The sequence below is a fragment of the Megalopta genalis genome, chromosome 4, assembly GCF_051020955.1.
Source record: "Megalopta genalis isolate 19385.01 chromosome 4, iyMegGena1_principal, whole genome shotgun sequence".
Taxonomy (NCBI): Eukaryota; Metazoa; Arthropoda; class Insecta; order Hymenoptera; family Halictidae; genus Megalopta; species Megalopta genalis.
Window position 1 is genome coordinate 15646282 of NC_135016.1, and position 15814 is coordinate 15662095.

Genomic DNA, 15814 nt, shown 5'->3' on the forward strand with positions numbered 1-15814 from the left:
GTTTACGGTCATCGAAAGCAAGCGTTAACCGAAGTTTGCAATTTCTTCTTCGACTGTAGAAATCGTAAAAAACATGACGCGCCACATGTTTGCCCAAAATCCAGCTTCCGTAAAAATCGACGGGTATCACATCGACGTGTTTCCTCGATCGTGCCAGTACCTTTTCGAATTCACTATACATTCGTATCACCGAGGTTTTCCTTCTTGGGATCCCGGGAAGCAGGTCTCGGAACATTTCAGCAACTCTCACGCTCGACAATTCACGGAGAACAAGCGAAACAATCGAAAGCAGGGACGCGTAACTAAGTAGCGGCAGGCGGAGAAGCGGCAGCCGTCGGATCCGAGTGAAACGGTAAAAGGCAAGTCCGTGTAGCGGATTTGCCAGCGGCTGGGTTCCGGGTCTCCGGGCCTCCGGGTTCCGGACGTACGGGGATCGAGGTCCGGGGTCCGGCCGACGGGACGCGACGCGACGCGCCGCGCCGCAGGAATAAAGAGATAATCAGCAGCGGAAGACTCGGGGAAAAAATCGGTGCTACGGCGTGACTCGCAAAACAACGTCCACTTTGAAGCCGCGGCGTGCACGTTGAAGCCGTTGTCGTCGCGAAGACTACCCTTACGCATACGCACTCGAGACTCTGCGCGCGCCTCTGTTCCCCACCCTTACCGCAACGGCACACCACCCCTTCGCAGTCACCGTCGTCTTCCGACGGAATCAGCGACTTGGTTCGAGGTCAGTTCGGTCCGCGCACGAGTCGAGGCAGTCCGAGCCCCATCGTCCTGACGACACGGGACGGGACACGGATATATCGAAACGCCGAGAGACCCAGAGACCGAGAGACCGAGCGACCGAGAGACCGATATCGAGACGGCTGTCGGGACTGAAACGGGCAACGATGACCTTCTGGTTGTGTCGGGTGGTGACACGGTGAGCAGGTGAGAGAATCAACCGGTAACCGTGTAGCCCACGAGACCGAGGGATCAGCCCCGGTGATCGAAGACTGTGAACGCAGACGGAGACGACCCGGCATCGTCGAGGACCTCGCCGAGGCAGAAACTAGTGTCCACTGTGCCAGTGCAATTCTCGACCAGCGCCATCGCCACCGCCAGCACCGACATGGAGGATACGGAAGCGGAATAGTATCGTTGAGATGCCGCAAAGGAGTCTCGAGACATGAAGAGAGCGCGACCGAGGGTAAGTAGGTTTTATTGTCCCTTCTGACGGTATCGCTCCGTCCTCTCCAGCGAACTGCCGCCCCGAGGGGCTTACCTGTCACCGAAGTCACAGCGAGTCTCTGGCAGTCTCAGGCACCTAGAGCCGTTTCCTTCCACTAGCGGACTAATTATATTCCCGTGTTCTTACGAGTAATTACTCGATGAATGTTCCCTCGTCGGGAACGTCCTCTGGCGAACGTCCTCAAGCGAATGTCCTCAAGCGAACATCCTCCAGCGAACGCTCCTACAACTGTTGCCAGACGTTTCTTTGTTCCGACCGAGCGAGAGGATTTCCATCGGTCCGGCACCGATCGTCTTTCCGCCCGGCGCGTATTCACTCGAGAGTCCACGAAATTGTACGCGGAGAAGCGTGTCTGGGAACCGCGAGGTGCCCGCCTGCCAGCCCCGATGGTTCGTATCCTCGCGTGGTGTGCCGCCCGAGAGGATCTTTATTCCTCTCTGGTAACCGGATAAGTACGTAGGAGGGAATCTTGGATCAGTGGCGGAATAGTTTTAATACGTATCGTGTCTCTCTCTCTCTCTCTTTCTCTCTTGGTCATCGTTGCTTCCCGGCCCGATCGAACAGTCACTTAACCGAACGGTGTCGAGTAGCACCGTTAAGAGATTCCGCGATGGAGGAAAGTTTCCGAAGTCGATGACTGCCCGTATCCCTATCAATCTTCGCGTAAACCACTGGTTCGATGCACTTGGTCGGCGTGTACTCCGGTTTTCCTTGCCAGCGACTCGGCCGTCCCCCATCCACCGCTCGCATAAAGTATTTTCGTTCATTGATTTATCGGATTCACCAGTTTCTCGCTTTCTCGCTCAATTGCCGTCGCTTCCCTGCCCGTACCCGTGCCCGTGCCCGCCCCCCGCGAGCCTTTTTGGTTCGATTTTGTCGGTGCTTCAACAACCTAGTCCCTCCTGACTGCCTCCTCCTCCTCCTCTTCCTCCACCCTTCTTTTCCTTCTTGCTTCTCTTCTTGCTTCCCTTCCTTCGTTCTTTCTTCCATTCTTTCATCCATTCTTTTCCCACTTTCGTTCCCTCCCTTTTCTCTCGCTCTCCCGGCCCGTTCCTTTCTCCGGTTGTTCGTGCACCTCGTACCTCGGGTTCTCTGGCCATTTCTTTTTCATCGAAGACGGAATCGCGGTTGGAATGTCGTTGGGCGTACCGGACTGCTTATCGGCGTTTCGTGCACGCAGACTATCGATTCCCGCGACAAGGGGTCGACTGATACTGCCGCCGCTCAGGCTTACTTGTAAACCAGCCTGCACGAGCTGGTAAAACGCTCCGCTCCGCTCCATTCGTCGGGCTCGTGACAGCACGCGGCTTGTCTTCGCATACGCGCACACTGTCATGGTGGTCAACAACCTTTTCGAATGATGTCAACCTTCCCCTGGTTGCCCCAGCCACGGAGTCGCTTTCGACGGAGTTCAGCGGTGCTCTGGTGGGGGCAGGGTGCCGCGAGGGGGGTTAGGGAACGAGGGTGTCGACGGGGGAGACGCGGAGGGGTGGCGACTATGAGAAGCTTTTCCCTTGGCTGGCACGAGAAACACAGGTACGCGAGCACGCCGTGATTTTGCTAATCGATGTTAGGCAGTTTGGCTGTCGGCGGTGCACGGTTTTCGGGCACGTTCAGAAGAATCCTAGCCGGCTGCGGCCGCCGGCGCCGAGTTTCGAAAGTTCGAGAATTTGGCGGTTCGAATCGTGGGCCGATCATGCAACAAGCCCTGCGATAGAGCCCGGTGTACGTCGATATCCTTATTAGGGGCTATTCCAGTGGAAATTGCGTTTTTTGCTTAACCCGCCGCGGTCACAATTCCTAGGCGAAACGCGAACAGTGACGCACGAAAGTGTTCAAACGCTTCTCGAAACGATACGAATTTTTCGAAATTCGACCGAATGACTTGAATTTTTCTCGAGATTTCAGGCGAAATCTTATCGTTTAGTGGACGATTTCTGCATGTGCATACTTAATATTTATGCGACACCAAACTCGCATAAATTTTGAATTGCAATACCTATACAATGGTATAGGAATGATGTTCTATAATAGGATGAAACGTATTAATCAGTTGATTACTCTCGTTATCGTTTTAAAATCACTAAAATTTCACGCATGTACTATAAACTTCAACGATTACGTAATTCATCTGTATTAAACTTCATTACAATAGATTGCACGGTCATTAATTCTCGTCAGAGTGTAAAACAGCCAATTAATATTACAATCGAATCGATTTTTAATGTTGATTCCTTATTATGTGCACTGTATCCTACAGATTTTACCTAATGCTTGCGTATGTACGAATTTTAATAGATTATTTTGATAGAATAAGAATGCAATTTTATTCCTCCGCTGTCAAACTTCCTATGCGAAACGCGTACAGTGAGACTTGACCAAGTGACTTGAATTTTTTTGTGATTTTAGAAGCATTAGTTTGGTAGACAATGGCTAAGATATTGTTTTCAAAGATTGCAATTGAATGGAATGGCAAATAAAATAACAAACTCTTGATCAAACGAATTCACTTGATAAGAGACTTGCGATTATATCAATTTATTAAATTCAGCTTCATCTTATATATTTACCACATAATTTGTCTTAAAATATTTATCAATATATGAGTATTTATAAGCTAGGAACGAATGAAAAAAAAACGGATCATTAAAGTGGCTCGAAACGTAATTTATGCAAAAGAATTAATTGACCAATGGTATCCTGCTTACAAATATGTAATTATAGAAATGAGTCAACGATTTTACAAGTGTTTTATTATTACCTAAGTTAGAACTACTTACATCAAATTTATACCATTAAAATAATGTTTCTTTACATCCGCAATAATTCAAGTTATAAACATATTATTATCTGTCATAACGTACGTGTAGCGAATACTATAAATACAGTGCCAGACGAAAGAATTCGTACACCTTCTAAAACGATATGCGTTTTTTAAAACTCGATTAATTTTATGTTAAAGGGGCTCGTTTACTGTACATTGAATAAAGTACTTTTTTCAAATTTTACTACTAACTTGAAATCACAAAAAAAGATAAAAAACTCGCGTACTTCAACTGTTTTATCTTAGTCTATAACGAAAAGTTAAAAAACGCGTTTTGTGGTGCTTTGAAACTTATATGCATGTTGGAAAATTTCATGGAAATCGGTTAACGCAGAGTCAATTTGTAAGCGTTGAAAGATTTTAAAAACTGCAGATAGTTATCGTTCGAACGCGCCGATAATCGGGATAAAACTGCGACGTTCGTGATTTTTAATTGTTTACAACTCATATTAGAGGCAACCGATTTCGATAAAATTTTCAGCGTGGATATAGTATATAGGATATAGGATATAAGTTACCGCGCGAGATCTACAAAATGCATTTTTTAAATTTTCGTTATTGGTTCACATGAAAAAGTTAAAAGTCCCGAGTTCTTTATCGCTTTTACTATTCCAAACATATGCAATTTTTGAAACAATTCTTTAACCATTGTCCAGTAAACTAATTCCTCTAACATCTAAAAAAAAAGTTACATCGTATGACCCACTGATAAAAATGTTATTCCGTTTTAAAAGGCGTTCGACTATTCTCATGGCTCACTGTATATCGTACTAGGTCATTCAGATGCAGTCCAGTATTCAAATTATTGTTACTAAAAAACTAACATAAGTCGTAATTAATGTAGAATTAAACGTAATCGTAGGTGAAAAGGTTAAAACATTGGTGACAAGAGAACAGAATATTGAACTGACTTATGAATGGAATAACATTCGAACTTAGCAGCGGGTGAATGAAACTGAAACTAGAAAGTTTATAATTAGGCTGCGGATTTTTATGCGAAATAAAAATTTAATGCACCAATTGCAAGAAATGAAAACTAAATAGAAAATGTTTTCGTTTTTTAATCATTTTGTTCGACTGAAAATAATACAATGATATTTCAAAATTCGTTCAATTTTCCAACTATCTTCATCGAAATCATTGACATGATGCATAAAGATCCGCAGTCTAGTTATGATTATAACCATTCGAATTATTAGTTTTACTCTTTTGTATTCCAAGGATTGTTCAATATATTATATTACAAAGTCATATGTGATATATTCATTTATATTTTCATACAATAAGAAAATAGAGAAAACTTAATTGTTGCCGTGTATGCTCGTCTTTAAACCGAACAACTTCCGTTCGAAACAGTTTTTTCTACGATATTACAGTTTACATGAAAATTGAGGTGAAATAGTTAAATGACTCACCCCGTATAGAATTTCGCGAGAGCTTCCTGTTTTCGCCGACACATCAAGCTTGAAATTTTCAGTAAGAAAAGTAGGGATTCGTTATTGAAAACCGTTATTAACAAGATTATTCGAAGAACTTTAACGCGTTGACTGGCGTGTTACTCATTTTCATTTTTCTTAGGGAACTATTTGCACAGAATGGAAAATATACTTTAGCCCTGGTATATTAAGCATAGTAAAGTCGTTCACGATCTGTGAAGTGCAAGAGGATCGACAGAGTAATTAATATCGTAAATCTTCACTACTTAATGTAAGGGTTGATAAAATCTGCAGGATAATCTCCGGCTTCCTCAAGCTTTAGCAACCGGTTATTATTATTTATTTAGATGTTTTGATGACATGGATAAACTCTAATGTTGGCTTTTGTTTTATGCAATAAATTGTTCTGACTTTATTTAACGTTCGCGGTTAAATCATCGTTAAATCGATGATTAAATTAAACCTCCCAATATGATAGCATACATTTCTAAAGTAAAATTGTATACGTAGAATATGCTAGCATTAGGTGCAAAATACACCTAAGTGCAAAATGTGTAGGGGTTTTTTTTCTATATGTATAAACGATTCTATTTTATTATTTCATAAAATATCCTGATACTAAGAATAACTTATACAATCAATTATATGAAACGTTATAAACTGTTATTATTGTTTAATTTGTCGTAATTATAAAAAATTTGATCTGTCATGGCCCTTATATAATTTATAATATGAATATAATGTATTCACGCACGTGTAATATAATTTTTATGACATTCATATAATAGAAATATGATATTATATAATATAATGCCATGAAAATCATATATTAGGTCGTTCGGAAAGTTGTTTCGTTTTTCATAAAAATTTCATTTTGTAAGGGTGTTAAAGAAACACTTGATTCAATATTTCTCCAAATGTTAAACAATAAGATTTCAAAGCTACCAGAAAAATGTCGAAAAGTTTGCTTTTACTCGTAACATTAAAAAAATCGACTTTCATTTTCTCGCGAAAGAATGAAACAACATTCCGAACGACCTCATAAATAATTATAATATTTATTTTACTGTACTTCCTCATTTTAGTCAATCCTTAAAGGATTAACTTTTGTTTCATACTGTCGCTAATAGATGGATTTCTCATTTATAAAATGCATCTAATTTTTTTAAAAATCTAAATCGAATACTTTTGTTTCTTTATGAATCTCGTACATCAGAATTGAACAGAAATTGTACTTGTCATTTGCAACATGTCATGTTCTCACTTTCTATAATTCAAAACGATACTTTAAACGAACATTTCCAAACAGGTGTCAAGATGTATTTCATCATTTTCATCTATTTCACATGTTGTATTCGTAGGCGTTTAACATTTAAACGAAGTTCATTCCACAAAATAATGATGCTTTCTCTGTCTACTAATTACAAAATTACTTATTAATTCGTGTTTATCCATCGCCATTTCCAATTATTACGTTACAATCTTTTAAACATTAAATTATGTTATTAACACTTCTGCTCGTATTTTATTGTGAAATACATACACACTCCTCGTCTTGTGGAATACACGATTGTCAACCTACCAGCTGACAAAACTTGAGTAAAAATGAAATTTATATAAACCGTATCTTTATGCTAATACTAATGCGCAACATTTGTATGCACAGTTCAAGAGCGTAATTAAGTACAGGAACTGCGGCACTCTGGTAATTACAAACGATATCATATATACAAAATACAAATAATCGGTACAATATTACATTCCTTATGAAGCATATAAAACATTGTTGTGTACAGTAGATTCTTGTTTTTATCGAATGGTAAATTAACCCATTACACTGTAGACTATTTTAACTTCAAAATAAAGACATTTGTTTCAATCTACAGTTTTCAACCAGTTTGCTTATAGAAGACTTTTATTTTTAACAATTTAATGAGTGGAAACGAATTGAATAATGTGAACATTCTTTTGAAAAATAGTACAATAATTTTTAGTGGCGGCTCAGTCTCACCGCTCGAGTGCAAAGGGTCAAGAATGCGCTTTAAACGACAGTAGTATTAAAACTAAAAAATTAGAACATTCATCTGCATACTATAGTGATATGGTTGAATCATTGGAAGATGTTGATCAAATACAAACTTACGATCATATTTATATTCTCTATTATACAGATATAATGAATTTATTATAATATATTATATATTATATATAGCATCATCATTTATTACATATTATAATATGTTGTATATTACATATAATATTATATTATACATTATATTGGAATATTATATATTATATTATAATATTATACATTATATTGTAATGCACAGTACATTATAAACTAGTGAAAGTGTTCGTAAATATAGATACCAAACAAAATGTCGCGATATTGCCTACGCAGTTTTGGACAAAATCAAGTGTGCAATTTTATTGAATTTTTTACATTTTTGGCCGTTCAAGTAATACATATTTTGCAATATTGCAAGCTGTTCGACATTCGAGTTGGTCATGCATCACTTTATTCTTTGTATTTCTAAATTAATAGCTGTTTCATACTTCGTGTAATCAATCAACCTGTTAATTAAGCTTTCAATCGTAAATATCTGTCTAGACGCAATTAAAGTTGGATAATGGTAGTCCAATGCAAATCGTTGCGGAATAAACATGAACCGAATTCAATGTTGTCTGATTTGAATGTTACGATTCTGTGAACTAGAGGTATACAGGTTGTCTGATTTAAGTTGAGACTATAAAAAATTACGTTGACACCAGTAGTGACAAATGGCACTACTGGTTTTTTAATGCGTAGATGTATTCGAGGTTATTATAAGATAATCTTGCTTTTTCTTATCGTAAACCTATATTTTTTATTTCGGATCATATTCTACGTAAAAAATGCACTAATTTCGTTCGAAACATTTTTTTGTAATATGATGTTCCCAAATGAAATAAAATACCATCCAGAAGAAAGTAACGTTATCACTTTAATAGGAAAATAAAATTATCCTTCACATATACCTGAAAAATCAGTTAAATATTTTAAAAGATATAGGAGTTACAAAAATATGTTTCAAACGAGAGTTGTGCTTTTTTTACGTGCAATATGATTCCGAAATAAAAGATATAGGTTTATGATAAAAAAGCAAGATGACCTTGAAATAACCTTGAAAACACTAGATTAAAGAAACTAGTAGTGCCATTTGATTTCCTACTTGAAATACTAAAAGACAGGTGTTAGTTCGTTTTTTTTAAATCACGTGTCTACGATATTTTGTACAACCTTAAATTAAATGAGACACCCTGTATGTAATTATGTGCATAAATGAAAATATTGATGTAACAGCAGATGACCTAACTTCGAAAAGATGTTATACTAGTCTTCCTCTATCATAAATCCACTAAATTCAGGCTTTCACTCTTAAAGAAAATCTCGAAAAAAACACCTGTGTTACAATTTCATAGTAAAAAGTCCTAGCAAAATCGAAAATTTATTTCCACATTGGTAAGCGATGTTCGATGTGCCTTATAGATCCATTTCAATACAAAGCTGACACGCGCGGATCGTACATCACCGGAGATTTTCATGAATTCCTCGCATGCTTCGTATTGTAACACGTGCGTTACTTATAGAATAGATTTTACGTTGAAAAGATTGATCGCGTTCTTCCAGCGAGGATGAGCACCGATTATAAGTCCCTGAAATGTTACGCCCTCTTTCCACCTAAGTAAATAGCGAGTTGATAAGTTTTCATCGCCTTACGAATTCGGTGCTGTTTACTCGACTATCTAGAATCTGCGAATTCATACTCTGTAGACTAATAAATCAAAGAGGGCAATAAAATTTCGCCACGTGAAGTTTCATTTTAGAGGACACGGATGGAACATTTATCTTCTTCGCGGATTTTGGTACGTGAAGGTTTGACGTATCTAGACAATAGTTGCAATATCCGTTGTCACAATTCCGTTTTCCATCGACCTTGCATTTTTACAACTGACAGTCAGTCTAAATAAGTAATTAGCATCAAAATGTCATTGTGTGAAACTATGGTTTAAGTAGAGAAGAGATACTCAATTTTTTATAACGTTAACGTTATTATTGATCGGATGATTTTGTAATTCTATACTTTCATAACAGCGTAATATAGGAGATGAATAAAATAGTCGTAATCAAAATTTTATAATGCAATATTATAATACAACTTTATAACACGAATGTGATTTCGTTGAAAATCAGTAAAATATAAATTACAATGTGTTATTGACACGAAGAGTCAATTCAAGTGCATGTTTTGCAAGAAGTTCTAATTTCTGATCAAATAAGGTGTGATAAAACTATAAATCAATGTATAGTTTTATATTTTGATGTATGTATATTTAATCTTTACTCTTTATAATGCTATGCAGGATTGGTGAAAAATCGTGAAAAATAACCGGTCAGGGGATGATTCTACATGCAAAATAGGTCGAAAAAAGGGTAACATATTGGGTTGGCAACTAAGTAATTGCCGATTTGTTCAATGAAATAAAAAATTTTTTTTACTTGGAATGAAGTTTAATCTGTAATGTATTTTCCATTTTGTTCGATGACCTTTTGCCTTCTCTCTGACAACTTGAAAATTCCACGCTCGTCGAAAGTCTGATCCTTTTCGGCCAAAAACTGAGTTAAGTGAGATTTTACAGCGTCATCATCATTAAAAGTTTTACCACGAAGGGAGTTGTCCAGGGATCGAAATAAGTGGTAATCCGATGGCGCGAGATCAGGGCTATATGGTGGGTGTAACATCAATTCCCAACCAATATCCATCAATTTTTGCCGAGTTGACAAAGACGTGTGCGGCTTAGCATTGTCCTGGTGGAAAATGACACCTTTACGATTCACCAATTCTGGTCGCTTTTCCTTGACCGCTGCATTCAATTTGTCCAGTTGCTAACATTCACGGATAATAAAAAATAACATAATAATAATAATAATAATAATAATAATTTTATAATATAACATTTACGGATACCATAAAAATGGGAGTGAGAGACATCTATAACTGAAATCGGCAATTACTTAGTTGCCAACCCAATATTTTCATTTCAGGCTCCTTTTTCGAGAAAAAATAGCTTGAAATAATAATACTATTGAATAGGAATCAAGTGGCACGTCTGGCCATCACATACCAATTCTACTTTTCGTCTAACTACAAGTCATACAAACCTAACAGGTCTTTAAACCTTTTTTTCTCGAAAACGCAGTTTTAAGTGAAAAAATGTTACTCTTTTTTTCAACTGATTTCTCCATGTAGAATCATCTCCTGGTCGGAAGTACCACGATTTTTCACACACTCTGTATAATAGGCAAATTCTACAACAAAAAATAAGCCGAAAAAATAACATATTTTTTCATTTAAGACTCGGTTTTCGAGAAAATTGAGTTCAAAGATGCGGCAAGATCGCGTGGCTTGTAGTATGACGAGAAGTAGAATTGGCATGTCATGATCAGACGCGTCACTTGATTCCTATTCAATAGTATTATTTTTTCAACCTAATTTTTCTCGAGAATGAAGCCTTAAATGAAAAAATGTTATTCTTTTTTTTCGACTTATATTTGAATGTAGAATCATTTTCTTGCCGGTTGTATATCGATAATAAATAATATGCCGAGAAGTAGATTTGGCATGTCATGATCAGACGCGTCACTTGACGCGTTCTATTCAATAGTATTATTTTTTCAACCTAATTTGTCTCGAGAATGAAGCCTTAAATGAAAAAATGTTATTCTTTTTTTCCAACTTATATTTGAATGTAGAATCATTTTCTTGCCGGTTGTAGCACTAGTTACATGACACCTTGTGTACATGTTAAAGAATATGTTACATCTTTTATGTAATAGTCTCCGATTCTCATACTTTTTATATAAGATTATTCTTTTCCACTATGTTCAACTCAGCGTATTGTTATACAGCATATTATTAGTCGGAAGTCGTGTGAATGTCGACTCCGAGTCGACCCATTCGTATTTTAATTCATGAAGTTTCAAGTATTAGGTCATTAAATATGAATTGCATAGATTTCGTAGTAAAATGATACAGTAAAGTATGCATTTCATGCTTAATTACCCAATAATTTAATTCAATTTAAACTAATTTATTAGTTCATACTAATATTAATTTTATAACACAGTAAAGTGAATATATCGATAATAAATAATATGACGGGAAGTATATTTGGCATGTCATGATCAGACGTGCCACTTGATTCTTACTAAATAGTATTATTTTCTCAACCCAAAATTTTTTTCGAAAACGGAGTCTTAAATTGAAAAAATGTTACTCTTTTTCCTCGCCTTATTTTTGCATGTAGAATCACTATCCGAATAATAAAAATAACACAAACTATTAACGAATGTTAACGCAAAGTAATACATTAAAATTAACAGAATTCTATGGAATTTGATGCATTTGTGATACAAAATCTCCATAAACTAATGGCATAAAAATTATTTATGTTCATTAACAAATGCAATGTAGTTTTTTTTCGATTCGGTGAAAACGTTAGCAAACGACGAGTTTTATTTGGTTTCTGTGTCTTTCACTTCTCGTATAAAAATGTAAATTTGTACAAAGCGTCGCAGTCTACGAAACGAGTAACGGAGAGAAACGTAACCCAACCGTCACTTCACAGTGCACGTCGTATTAGATGAACTTTTTAATTCAATTTTCTTAAAAAATGAGGTTTTTACGAAATAATGCCAGTCCGTATCTTGCACGTAGAAAATCCTTCATCCATGTATCTTATGTCCAAGGAATATGAAACGTGAATCATTAAAGTTATTATTGTATGAACGTTATCTGAACAGACGCAAAAAAAAAATAAATTCGTATAAACTTCGTTTAGTTGGAAAATAGAATTCGAATATTCGTTGCTTAAGTGTGCCAATAAAATTTGATTCATGCTAGTCTGCCCATCACTTATCATTTCTACTTACACATTGGCTGTCTAAAATCATTCAACAGTAGGGTGGTCTTTATCTTTCGACTTTCATTTTTTTTTTATTTCGAAATTCAAATTTGAGTATCAAATTTTACACACATCATTTTTTCGTCATGTATCACACTTTATGGTGGTAAGGCCCAAAAGGTCTTCAAAAATATTCTTGATCCCTGAGCTAAATAACCCTACTGTACAGGGGGTCACAAAATTATATATCACGACCACCATAGTGGGATTCTACATCTCTGGATCGGTGGAAATCTGTTAAAAAAATTTCGCGGAAAATTGACCTTGACCTTGAAAGTCAAGATTATTGTTGCTGTATCATAGAGTACTCATCAGGAAGAACAATAGCCTCAAACGAACCATGGGTCACAAGTCATCCCTTCACATAAAAAACGATGTTAAAAACGACATAAAAATTATATGTCACAACCACCACACCCAAAATTGCGATACAACTGGCCGGAAAGTGATTCTACATGCAAAAATAAGGCACGGAAAAAGAGTAACATTTTTTCATTTAAAGTTCCGTTTTCGAGAAAAATTGGGTTGAAAAGATAATACTATTTAGTAAGAATCAAGTGGCACGTTTGGTCATGACATGCCAAATCTACTTCTCGTCATATTATTTATTATCGATATACAACCGGCAAGAAAATGATTCTACATTCAAATATAAGTCGAAAAAAAAGAATGACATTGTTTCATTTAAGACTTCGTTCTCGAGAAAAATTGGTTTGAAAAGATAATACTATTTAGTAGGAATCAAGTGGCACGTTTTGTCATGATATACCAAATCTACTACTTCTCGTCATATTACAAGCCATGTGAACTCGACGCATCATCCAATTCAGTTTTTCGAAAACAAAGCTTTAAATGAAAAAATGTTGAAGTTATATTTCACATTTAATGACCTAGTTGAAACTTTGTTAATTAAAATCCGAATGGATCGTCTCAGAGACACATAATGGAGACATAGTAATAATGTGCTTTGATATAAATTTGGTCTTGATTTTCAAGATTATTTTGCGCGATGTTGTTTTAACAAATCTCCATCGATTCAGAAATGTAGAAACTTGCTATGGTGGTCTGGTCGAGACATATAATTTTGTGACACCTTGTACAATCGCACGGTGTGACTGTAGAGCGACTGTTTTTGGCCAAAATAGTAAAGTGTTTCCATTATTGATTTTTCTATGAACAAAATGTTCTTATAATTTTTATCATATTCCCGGATGTGTATGTTATAACATACATATTGTTATTGTAATTGTGATGCAAAATGACATGATTGCTATAACACTCAAATTTGTAAGCCACATTTTTAATTATTGTGCACTTTAATGTAATTGTTTAAGAAAAAAATCACCTATCTATTTCTTACTGCTGATTAAAATTTTTATTGTCGTAACTTTGAAAAAGAATGCACATGAAGGAATGCTTACTAAATTGATGTAAAAGAGACCAATACAATCTTTGGACATTAAATAATATTTATTTGAGATTATTATTCTGTTATTTGAGATTAAATGATTCTCATTACGAAATTCTCTTGTATTTATATGTATATTATTACCCTATGCTATTATTATTCATGATAGAGAATTATAGATGAATTTCGTAAAGAGAACTATTTAATCTCAAATAAATGCATATTTTCCATGTCCTTATTTTGTGCCTTTTTTAGTCACAGTTACACATTATTTGAAATAATAGTTTCCTGTTTTTCACGACTCCATTGTAAAAAAAAAAGTTGATCAAGGAGTTAAACAACTTTTTTAACGGAATATTGCTACACCGCGTTTCATTGTCATCCACAAAGTGCGTGCGAGCAAAATTTGAGCTCGATAGCTTATCATGAAATAGTTTTAAATTCCTTGTCAAAATTTCGATCATAACGAAAAACGACATGTGCAAGTTAAATAAAACCGTATAAAACAAATTTATCGATAAGCAGCCTTAAATAAAAAATGTAATTTTCAGTCGTATCAAATCTTCAGAGACTGCAATAATAATAAAATCCAAAGTGATTGACACACGTTTCGTAATAAAATTATTACATTAAATAAATGGCAAATATTAATATTTACTTAATACGCACGTGTACTTTCTACTAGATGCGAGAAATGATTATAATTTCCAATTAAGCATAAACATTATAACTATGATGATCAATAAAAAGTTGTCACAAAAAAAAGTCATTGCAATTCCTGGAAATGATGAGGAGAATGGACTGAAACCGAATACATCGAGGTACAAACTTTCTGTCGAAACTTCCGATGGAAAATAATTCACGTGGAAGTATTTGACAAGCAATTTTTTTCTTGCTGTCGCTGTCGTGTCGGTTGGGTGCTAACAACCCTCAAACGCGGGAACGGACACATATTTGATCGTATATCTCGGAAACTGCGGGAACAGGAAAATTGTTATAAATGAAAGCTTTGTGTATCGCTCAATGAGAAACCTAACTGTGCAAAATTTGATAGAACTTCGTTTATTTAACACGTGCCGCGTCGTTTATATATACATATATAAAATTCCAAAATTCGTTTTTATTACAATATATTCGAAAAAATACAATTTTACTCGTCCACTTTTACATCAACTATGATCAATTTTAACATTCCACAACTCCTGGCAATATGTATTTAGCTAGAAGCAATGGTTAACCACTTCATTTTTAGAAAACGAGATTGTTTGCACCTCTAATGCTACGACATAAATATAAAAGTATTGACATCTTCAAATGTCATCTTTAAAAAATCTTTAACAATTTAAAGTTACTCAAAGTAACTTTTACATTTTTAGTGATATTTAAACAAAAACTTAATAAAACATCAAATTTGTATATTTCGATATTAGAAATAATAGAAAATAGGAATATATAAATACAGTTCTTTTTGGTTTTTGTTTGAACATCAGTAAAAATCTAAAGGTTGCTTTGAGTTTATAATTATTCACAGCACAGTATATGACCTCCTTTACCTGAGTAACCCTTTACACAAAAAAAAACTTAACAAGATATCGTATTTGCATAATTCTATTTTATATTATTTCTAATATAGAAGTATACAAATATGATGTCTTGTTAAGTTTTCGTTCAGATATCATTAACAATGTAAAAACTTCTTTGAGTCTATAATTATGCATATTACTGTAAGGATAGACCTCACACGCGACAAGAAGGCACCTTTACGTTTACATTCCCCCTCCTACTAGCTGCTCCACTGCCGCAGCTAGTAAGAGGGGGAATGTAAACGTAAAGCTGCTTTCTTGACGCACGAGGACTATACGTGACACATAATTAATATTTTAGTTTATTTTCTTGAAGAATACAAT

The 15814-nt window shown here is 35.8% G+C and overlaps 1 protein-coding gene across 1 annotated transcript in view; it reads left to right on the forward strand.

Moving 5' to 3' along the window:
- The first annotated feature begins 740 nt into the window (after nucleotides 1-740).
- Nucleotides 741-15814, forward strand: part of LOC143259277 (potassium voltage-gated channel protein Shaw-like) — a 421748-nt gene continuing 406674 nt past the window's right edge. Inside the window, exon 1 of the mRNA XM_076520713.1 lies at nucleotides 741-1192. The gene's annotated coding sequence lies outside the window, so the exon portion shown is untranslated. The remainder of the gene's footprint in view (nucleotides 1193-15814) is intronic.